This window comes from Bombina bombina, chromosome 2 (assembly GCF_027579735.1).
Source record: "Bombina bombina isolate aBomBom1 chromosome 2, aBomBom1.pri, whole genome shotgun sequence".
NCBI lineage: Eukaryota > Metazoa > Chordata > Amphibia > Anura > Bombinatoridae > Bombina > Bombina bombina.
The window spans coordinates 240,803,706-240,815,192 of record NC_069500.1 but is presented as its reverse complement, the minus strand read 5'-3'; the positions used below and the strand labels follow the sequence as shown (position 1 = coordinate 240,815,192).

General features: G+C 36.6%; 1 protein-coding gene across 3 annotated transcripts in view; it reads right to left on the bottom strand.

Moving 5' to 3' along the window:
- ARSK (arylsulfatase family member K) overlaps nucleotides 1-11,487 on the bottom strand; it is a 324,333-nt gene that overhangs the window by 307,268 nt on the left and 5,578 nt on the right. The window lies entirely within an intron of this gene.

Here is an 11,487-nt window from a genome sequence, read left to right as displayed (position 1 = left end):
TCCTCCTATAAGCAAGATCTCCCAAACATATCTCAGGTAAAATAAAATAAAAAAGTTGCGGTGTGAGGAGCGCTAAAACAGTTGAAAACTGAGAAAGCTAAAGTGTGGTGATTTAAAATGTGTGTATCCAAATGAAAAAAAAAAGTGGTGTACACCAAAAAATATAAAAATACAAAAAGTACTGTGTTAAACGTGAAAAAATATATAAAAAATATAAAAGATATATAAAAAAGTATATAAAAAAGTAAAATAAAAGATAAGATTGTATGGTGGCAGCTTGGCTGGTGTATGTAGTTACTGCAGTCTACTTCTTTGAAATATGTGGAAGGGGTAACTTTTGCTTTGACTATATTTATTGCTAGATTCAAAAAGTGGATATTGGTATAACTAAATTCATATGTGAAAGTGAGGTTCATTATGTTATTATTCATTACGTTAATGGTATGCTGTAAATCTTCGATGGATCCTTTCCATACATGTCGTCTATTTATCTCTTGACCAGGTCTGCACAAGCTGAGCATGAGTCCCAAAAGGTCTGTTCCCATTTGCCCATATAGAGATTAGTGTAGCTAGACGCAAACCTGGTCCCCATAGCTGTTCCACATATTTGGTTGTAAAAGTTACTATTATTGTGGAAATAATTGTGCATCAGGATATATAGTATGCTGTCCAAAGAACAGGTATAACCTTAAAGTTTGGATACCACATATCTACTATTATAAATTAGAAACCGAAAGTAACCCAGACCAGAAGTTGTCATAAGCGGAAGTCATCATGACCGGGAATGGTCATCACCGGATATGACGTTACACCATTGAGAACATCCAATTTCTGGCGCCAAATTATTGCATTTCCCCCTTTTTAAGAGCCATTATTAGTATTAAGAAAGACCTTGTTAAATTCCGAAACACGTAGACGCTTCAACCTTCTAACGGCTCAGGTTCTTTTTGATCCCCAGGTCTCAACCAGTAAATCGGTAAGCCTAATACTTATATTTGCACAGAATCTTTAGCAATATTGCACTATGTACCTTTATTTTTATAGGCAGACTGACCCACACTTCACTTGAAGATTTCCAATATATATTATTTTGAAGACACATTACACTACAGGAATTTGGATATACTTCTACACATCTTTTATTTTACTTTTTTTATATACTTTTTAATATATTTTTTATATATATTTTATATATTTTTTCACGTTTAACACAGTTTGGTACTTTTGTATTTTTATATTTTTATATTTTTTGGTGTAAACCACACTTTGTACTTTTTTTTTTTTCATTTGGATACACACATATTTTTGGACACTTTCGGCGAGATTACGAGTTTTGCGGTAACAGGGGTGCGTTGCTAACGAGCCTTTTTTTTTCACCGCTCCCTTAAGACAACGCTGGTATTACAGATTTTTTTAAACCTGGCGTTAGCTGCAAAAAGGTGAGCGTAGAGCAAAATTTAGCTCCATATCTCACCTCAATACCAGCGCTGCTTACGGTAACGGTAAGCTGGAAAAACGTGCTCGTGCACGATTTCCCCATAGGAAACAATGTGGCTGAGCCGGCTGAAAAAAAGTCTAACACCTGCAAAAAAGCAGCGTTCAGCTCCTAACACAGCCCCATTGATTCCTATGGGGAAATACATTTTATGTCTGCACCTAACACCCTAACATGAACCCCGAGTCTAAATACCCCTAATCTTACATTTATTAACCCCTAATCTGCCGTCCCCGACATCGCCGACACCTACACTATATTATTAACCCCTAATCTGCCACTCCGGACACCACAGCCACCTACATTATACTTATGAATGAAGCATTTTCACACACATCAACATAGATTAACCAACTTCTCTTTCCAAGCTATAGAACATATAGCTAAAAATCCATTAGGAGGAGACAGAAATAAGACACTCCTCAAAAGACTACAGACTAGGATACCACAATGTATGAACAAGAGATATGATGTGAACTTATTCATAGATCAGTAAACAAGAGGTCAACTTTAAGCTAATGAGGCCTAGTGTGCTAAAAGTATATAAGAATACAAAATTTAACAATATAAATTTGAAAGATGAGCATAGCTATTTACAATTTTCATTAAATAGTTCAAACTTCCTCTAATCCATTCATTTATCTAGGAATTCTTTCAGAAGATATTCATTGTCAATTAAGAAATCATTATTATTAATTACAAAGCAAGGACACATATCTTTCCATCTCATTTAGTAGCCGTACAAAATACCCCATGCTGATCAACTAACATGGTTGGTGGGTTAAATCAACTTTTCTAGAATTACCAATATACTATATAAATAAATAGGTATTAGCAGATATATTTGAATTAAAAATAATGGTCAGTAGAAGAGTATTTACCATTCTATCTTAAAGGGACATTATACACTCATTTTTTCTTTGCATAAATGTTTTGTAGATGATCTATTTATATAGCCCATAAAGTTTTTTTTTTTTAAATTAATGTATAGTTTTGCTTATTTTTAAATAACATTGCTCTGATTTTCAGACTCCTAACCAAGCCCCAAAGTTTTATGTGAATACGCTCGACTACCTACTCCAGCTTGCTCCTGTTTGTGTAAAGGGTCTTTTCATATGCAAAAGAAGGGGGAGGGTGGGGGAGTGTCTTATTTGCCACTTGCAGTGGGCTTTTCAGCTACCTTTTCAACAGAGCCAAACTGACAGCTTCTAAGTACGTTTTTAAACAGTTTTATACTGGATTTTTATATCAGTATCTGTGCATATTATTCTTTATAGTAGTGTCTATTACATGCAGTTATATGAAAATGAGTGTATACTGTCCCTTTAATCTAACCACTCTTCCCCCATCTAGTCATCTCTTACTTATTCTTAATATATATTTTTTTGAATAAGTATCCCCCTCTACGGTTCTATTGATCTTAAATTTTGAAAATTAGTGTTTTTTTACATACATCCATTGATAGGTTACGAATTATAGATCTGCAATGATATAAAGGAAGTTAGTCACAGTCAAAACAGATTATAAGAGGCTTTGTAACCATTATAGAAGAGGACATTATCTCTCCCCTCTGATCCATTTTTTAGCACATGCAAAGCCTAGTGTGATAACTGAACAGCATTGCTCTTCACCCCTCTCTTAACCACACAAATATATTCACACTTAAAGGGAGTCATAAGCCTTTTGCATAGTTCTAAATTCCTTAAGCTCAGATAATACTAAGATAAAACAGCCTTATGCCCCCTTATTGATGCTTTTAAAGTTTCTCAATCCATAACCATGTTAAGTATTTAGTATCTTACTTTTTATTACTTGTTTTTTTATTTCACATTATACATTTTCCTACCAATTCTTTTATTATATACATTTTTTTATTATTATTATTTTTCCATTATCTTTTTTCATTATTATTTTATTATCTTTAATACATTACCATACAATTGCTCCTAACAATGTATATGTACCATGTGATTATAAAGTGCACACAAATTCAAGGATATTTATAAATTCACTATCATTACCAATGGCAATTTTGTAATAGATTAAATCACATATGATCAATTCTGTTCTAACAAGTCTCTTAGTGCTCTGGATCAGTGTAGCATGAGAAGGCCACATTCCAAACACTAAAACACCGATAATACCCATTGATATATTAACAGACATACTTGTTACACATCTAAATGGTTAACAATATTACCTTTCTACTGATTGGCCAGCCTCACCTATATACAGATCTGGAGCACCTGAGACTATTATCTCAGATGAAGCGCATGTACTCATGCGCAAAACGCGTCAGATAGGAGCTTACCTTGTGTTCCATGTCAAAGCCTGCTCCTGAATAAACTATTTTTGGAGCCACTGAGAGACTCTGCACCTCTTTTTTCCTCATTGCTTATACTTATGAACCCCTAATCTACTGCCCCCAACATTGCCGAACCCTACATTTTATATATTAACCCCTAATCTGCCCCTTCAACGTCACCACAACTATATTAAATATATTAACCCCTAATCTGCCGCCACCAATGTTGCCGCCACTATAATAAAGTTATTAACCCCTAAACCTAAGTGTAACCCTAACCCTAACACCCCCCTAATTTAAATATAATTTTAAATTTTAAAATTTTAAAACTAAATACTTACCGATAAAATAAACCCTAAGCTAGCTACAATATAACTAATAGTTACATTATATCTAGCTTATGATTTATTTTTATTTTACAGCTAAGTTTGTATTTATTTTAACTAGGTACAATACTTATTAAATTATTTAATAACTTCCTACTTAAAATAAATACAAATATACCTGTAAAATACATCCTAACCTAAGTTACAATTACACCTAACACTACACTATCATTAAACTAATTTACTAAACTACCTACAATTAACTACAATTAACTACAATTAAATAAAATAAACTAAAGTACAAAAAAACTCCACTAAATTACAGAAAATAAAAAAATAATTACAATTTTTCAAACTAATTACACCTAATCTAATCCCCCTAATAAAATAAAAAAGCCCCCCAAAATAATACAATTCCCTACCCTATACTAAATTACAAATAGCCCTTAAAAGGGCCTTTTGCGGGGCATTCCCCCAAAGTAATCAGCTCTTTTACCTGTAAAAAAAAATACAATACCCCCCAACATTAAAACCCACCACCCACACACCCAACCCTACTCTAAAACCCACCCAAAACCCCCCTTAAAAAAACCTAACACTACCCCCTTGAAGATCTCCCTACCTTGAGCTGTCTTCACCCAGCCGGGCACAAGTGGACATCCAGAGGGGCAGAAGTCTTCATCCGATCCGGGCAGAAGAGGACCTCCAGACCGGCAGAAGTCTTCATCCAGACGGCATCTTCTATCTTCTTCCATCCGGAGCGGAGTGAGTCCATCTTGAAGACATCCGACGCGGAGCATCCTCTTCCATCCGACGGCGACTAAAGAATGAAGGTTCCTTTAAGTGACGTCATCCAAGATGGGGTCCCTTCAATTCCGATTGGCTGATAGGATTCTATCAGCCAATCGGAATTAAGGTAGGAAAAATCCTATTGGCTGATGCAATCAGCCAATAGGATTGATCTCGCATTCTATTGGCTGTTCCAATCAGCCAATAGAATGCGAGCTCAATCCTATTGGCTTATTGGATCAGCCAATAGGATTGAACTTCAATCATATTGGCTGATTGCTTCAGCCAATAGGATTTTTCCTACCTTAATTCCGATTGGCTGATAGGATTCTATCAGCCAATCGGAATTGAAGGGACGCCATCTTGGGGGGATTGCGTGGGTTTTAGAGAAAGGTTGGGTGTGTGGGTGGTGGGTTTTAATGTTGGGGGGTATTGTATTTGTTTTTACAGGTAAAAGAGCTGATTACTTTGGGGCAATGCCCCGCAAAAGGCCCTTTTAAGTGCTATTTGTAATTTAGTATAGGGTAGGGAATTTTATTATTTTTGGGGGGAGGGTTATTTTATTAGGGGGATTAGATTAGGTGTAATTAGTTTAAAAAAATTGTAATTCTTTTTTTATTTTCTGTAATTTAGTGTTTGTTTTTTTGTACTTTAGTTTATTTAATTTAATTGTAGTTAATTGTAGGTAATTGTAGATAATTTATTTAATTAATTTAATGATAGTGTAGTGTTAGGTGTAATTGTAATTTAGGTTAGGATTTATTTTACAGGTCAATTTGTATTTATTTTAACTAGGAAGTTATTAAATAGTTAATAACTATTTAGTAACTATTCTACCTAGTTAAAATAAATACAAACTTAGCTGTAAAATAAAAAAAATCCTAAGCTAGCTAGAATATAACTATTAGTTATATTGTAGCTAGCTTAGGGTTTATTTTATCGGTAAGTATTTAGTTTTAAATAGGATTCATTTATTTAATTGTAGTCAATTTATTTAGATGTATTTAAATTATATTTAAGTTAGGGGGGGTTAGACTTAGGTTTAGGGGTTAATAAATTTAATTTAGTAGCGGCGACGTTGTGGGCGGCAGATTAGGGGTTAATAAATGTAGGTAGGTGTCGGCGATGTTAGGGACGGCAGATTAGGGGTTAAACATTTTAGTTAAGCGTTTCCGATGTAGGGGGGGCCTCGGTTTAGGGGTTAATAGGTAGTTTATGGGTGTTAGTGTACTTTTTATCACTTTAGTTAAGAGCTTTATGTTCCGGCGTTAGCCCATAAAACTCTTAACTACTGACTTTTAAATGCGGTAGGAGTCTTGACAGGAGAGGGTCAACCGCTCACTTTTTCAGGAGATCGTAATACTGGCGTTAGGCAAATCCCATTAAAAAGATAGGATACGCAATTGACATAAAGGGATTTGCGGTATGCTAAAATCGTGGAAAAAAGTGAACGGTAGACCTTTTCCTGCCTGACTCGTAATACCAGCGGGTGTTAAAAAGCAGCGTTGGGACCCCTCAACGCTGTTTTTTAAGGCTAACGCAAGACTCATAATCTTGCCGTATATTTTTTGGACACCATCGGCTAGCCTTAAAAAGCAGCGTTGAGGGGTCCCAATGCTGCTTTTTAACGCCCGCTGGTATTACGAGTCAAGCAGGAAAGGGTCTACCGCTCACTTTTTTTCTGCGATTTTAGCATACCGCAAATCCCCTTACGTCAATTGCGTATCTTCTCTTTTTAATAGCATTTGCCTAACACCGGTATTACGATCGCCTGAAAAAGTGAGCGGTAGACCCTCTCCTGTCAAGACTCCTACCGCATTTAAAAGTCAGTAGTTAAGAGTTTTATGGGCTAACGCCGGAACATAAAGCTCTTAACTAAAGTGATAAAAAGTACACTAACACCCATAAACTACCTATTAACCCCTAAACCGAGGCCCCCCCCCACATCGGAAACACTTAACTAAAATGTTTAACCCTAATCTGCCAACCGGACGTCGCCGCTACTTTAACAAATGTATTAACCCCTAAACCGCCACACTCCCGCCTCGCAAACACTAGTTACATTTTATTAACCCCTAATCTGCCGTCCCTAACATCGCCAACACCTACCTACATTTATTAACCCCTAATCTGCCGCCCACGTCACCGCTACTATATTAAATTTATTAACCCCTAAACCTAAGTCTAACCCTAAGTCTAATCCCCCCTAACTTAAATATAATTTAAACACATCTAAATAAATTGACTACAATTAAATAAATGAATCCTATTTAAAACTAAATACTTACCGATAAAATAAACCCTAAGCTAGCTACAATATAACTAATAGTTACATTGTAGCTATTTTAGGATTTTTTTTTATTTTACAGCTAAGTTTGTATTTATGTTAACTAGGTAGAATAGTTACTAAATAGTTATTAACTATTTAATAACTTCCTAGTTAAAATAAATACAAATTGACCTGTAAAATAAATGCTAACCTAAATTACAATTACACCTAACACTACACTATCATTAAATTAATTGAATAAATTGCCTACAATTACCTACAATTAACTACAATTAAATTAAATAAACTAAAGTACAAAATCAAACACTAAATTACAGAAAATAAAAAAAGAATTACAATTTTTTTAAACTAATTACACCTAATCTAATCCCCCTAATAAAATAACCCCCCCCCCCATAATAAAAATCCCTACCCTATACTAAATTACAAGTAGCCCTTAAAAGGGCCTTTTGCGGGGCATTGCCCCAAAGTAATCAGCTTTTACCTGTAAAAAAAAATACAATACCCCCCAAAATTAAAACCCACCACCCACACACCCAACCCTACTCTAAAACCCACCCAATCCCCCTTAAAAAAAACTAACACTACCCCCTTGAGGATCTCCCTACCTTGAGCCGTCTTCACCCAGCCGGGCACAAGTGGACGTCCAGAGGGGCAGAAGTCTTCATTCGATCCGGGCAGAAGAGGACCTCCAGAAGTCTTCATCCAGGCGGCATCTTCTATCTTCTTCCATCCGGAGCGGAGCGGGTCCATCTTGAAGACATCCGACGCGGAGCATCATCTTCCATCCGACGGCGCCTAAAGAATGAAGGTTCCTTTAAGTGACGTCATCCAAGATGGTGTCCCTTCAATTCCGATTGGCTGATAGAAGCCTATCAACCAATCGGAATTAAGGTAAGAAAAATCTTATTGGCTGAAGCAATCAGCCAATAGGATTGATCTTGCATTCTATTGGCTGTTCCAATCAGCCAATAGAATGCGAGCTCAATCCTATTGGCTTATTGGATCAGCCAATAGGATTGAACTTCAATCCTATTGGCTGATTGCTTCAGCCAATAGGATTTTTCCTACCTTAATTCCGATTGGCTGATTGGATTCTATCAGCCAATCGGAATTGAAGGGACGCCATCTTGGGGGGATTGCGTGGGTTTTAGAGAAAGGTTGGGTGTGTGGGTGGTGGGTTTTAATGTTGGGGGGTATTGTATTTCTTTTTACAGGTAAAAGAGCTGATTACTTTGGGGCAATGCCCCGCAAAAGGCCCTTTTAAGTGCTATTTGTAATTTAGTATAGGGTAGGGAGTGATTGATGTTCAATCCTATTGGCTGATCCAATCAGCCAATAGGATTGAGCTTGCATTCTATTGGCTGTTCCAAATGTGAGATCAATTTTATTGGCTAATTGCATCAGCCAATAGGATTTTTCCGACCTTAATTCCGATTGGCTGATAGAATCCTATCAGTCAATCGGAATTCAAGGGACGCCATCTTGGATGACGTCACTTAAAGGAACCTTCATTCTTCAGTTGCCGTCGGATGGAAGAGGATGCTCCGGATGGAAGAAGATAGAAGATGCCGTCTGGATGAAGACTTCTGCCGGTCTGGAGGTCCTCTTCTGGCCGGATCGGATGAAGACTTCTGCCCCTCTGAAGGTTCACTTGTGCCCGGCTGGGTGAAGACGGCTCAAGGTAGGGAGATTTTAAGGGGTGTTAGGTTTTTTTAAGGGAGGATTGGTTGGGTTTTAGAGTAGGGTTGGGTGTGTGGGTGGTGGGTTTTAATGTTGGGGGGTATTGTATTTTTTTTTACAGGTAAAAGAGCTGATTACTTTGGGGCAATGCCCCGCAAAAGGCCCTTTTAAGGGCTATTTGTAATTTAGTATAGGGTAGGGAATTTTATTATTTTGGGGGGCTTTTTTATTTTATTAGGGGGATTAGATTAGGTGTAATTATTTAAAAAAAAATTGTAATTCTTTTTTTATTTTCTGTAATTTAGTGTTTGTTTTTTTTTGTACTTTAGTTTATTTAATTTAATTGTAGTTAATTGTAGTTATTGTAGGTAGTTTAGTAAATTAATTTAATGATAGTGTAGTGTTAGGTGTAATTGTAACTTAGGTTAGGATTTATTTTACAGGTATATTTGTATTTATTTTAACTAGGAAGTTATTAAATAGTTAACTATTTAATAACTATTGCACCTAGTTAAAATAAATACAAACTTAGCTGTAAAATAAAAATAAACCATAAGCTAGATACAATGTAACTATTAGTTATATTGTAGCTATCTTAGGGTTTATTTTATAAGTAAGTATTTAGTTTTAAATAGGAATAATGTATTTCATTGTAGCAATTTTATTATGAATATTTAAAATTATATTTAAATTAGGGGGTTAGGGTTAGACTTAGGTTTAGGGGTTAATAACTTTATTATAGTGGCGGCGACGTTGGCGGCGGCAGATTAGGGGTTAATACATTTAATATAGTTGCGGCATCGTTGGGGGGGCAGATTAGGGGTTAATATATAAAATGTAGGGTTCGGCGATGTTGGGGGCAGTAGATTAGGGGTTCATAAGTATAATGTAGGTGGCGGCGATGTCCGGAGCAGCAGATTAGGGGTTAATAATATAATGTAGATTCGGGGGCGGCATATTAGGGGTTAATAAGTGTAAGATTAGGGGTATTTAGACTCAGGGTTCATGTTAGGGTGTTAGGTGCAGACATAAAATGTATTTCCCCATAGGAATCAATGGGGCTGCGTTAGAAGCTGAACGCTGCTTTTTTGCAGGTGTTAGACTTTTTTTCAGCCGGCTCAGCCCCATTATTACCTTTGGGGAAATCGTGCACAAGCACGTTTTTCCAGCTTACCGCTACCATAAGCAGCGCTGGTATTGAGGTGAGATGTGGAGCTAAATTTTGCTCTATGCTCACTTCTTTTGTGGCTAACGCCAGGTTTAAGAAAACCTGTAATACCAGCATTGTCTTAAGGGAGCAGTGAAAAAAAACTCGTAATCTCGCTGCATATTTTTGGACACCATCTTTGAATTTAGACTTTGTACCACAAGGACAGAATTATTTTTGGGACATTTTCTATTTTCTATTATATATGTTACTAAGTTAGGTAAACTGATATATATGTTAACATGAAAGCTACACTGTTTCATATGGATGTTTTTTACTGATAGTTTTTAGCAGATTTAGCCAAGTAGCATATTGGTGTTTTATCTGAGAGTAATAAATCAATCTTTTAAATCACCACACTTTAGGTCTCTCAGTTTTCGACTGTTTTAGCGCTCCTCCTCACACCGCAACTTTTTTTTTTAGCTATCTGCTGATTGGTATACAGTATGTCTATTGTCAGCAGTGCATTTCTGCTCTTTAAATAAAGGATACCAAGAGAATGAAGTAAAATTGATAATAGAAGTAAACTGAAAATTGGTTTAAATTATATGATCTATCTCAATCATAAAAGAAAAATGTTTTGTTTTATGTTCATTTAATGTAGGTTTCTGTGATTTTAGTTATATTTCTCACTTTTTTTTATATAAAATATCAGGGCACCTTTGTGCAATAGATTGCATAAGTAATTCTACAAACTCAAGCAATAATTTAAAGGGCTTAAAGTCTACTCAGCACATGTGGAGGCAAATAAATCAAAGTAGAGCAGATGTTAAAGGGACAGTAAAGTCATAATTAGACAGAGCATACAATTTTAAACAACTTTCCAATTTACTTATATTATTTATTTGCTTCCTTCTCTTGTTTTCCTTTGCTGAAAGGTTTATCTAAGAAAGCTCAGGAGCAGCAAAGAACATAGGTTCTAGCTGCTGATTGGTGGCTGCATTTATATATCCATTGTCATTGGCTCATCCTTGTGTTCAGTTAGAAACCAGTAGTGCAGTGCTTTCCAAACTGTGTGCTGCGACACATTAGTGTGTTGGCGGCAGTCTGTAGGTGTGTGCAGAACATTTTGCGGAAGGGCACCGTGGAGCTCCCTTACTTGCGTCCCTTGGTCCCTCCACCGGAACTTCCTAATGTTAGTGTGACTGGTGTTGTCGGAGTGGTAGGGGGCGAACGGAGCAATGAGTTACATTACCCCCAACTCTCAGCTGTGCTGAGCAGAGAAGTCCCCTGGAGGTCCTGGGACTGCACCATGCGGGCTGTGCGCTATCTCGGCCAATTGTGTGGAGGCCAGAAACCTCTGAATCAGTGTGCAATCACCTGGGCGAGCGCAGCTGCAGGCTGTCAACCTGTTAACCCACCTGCTGCTAGCTGAAGGTAGGCCACCCTTCC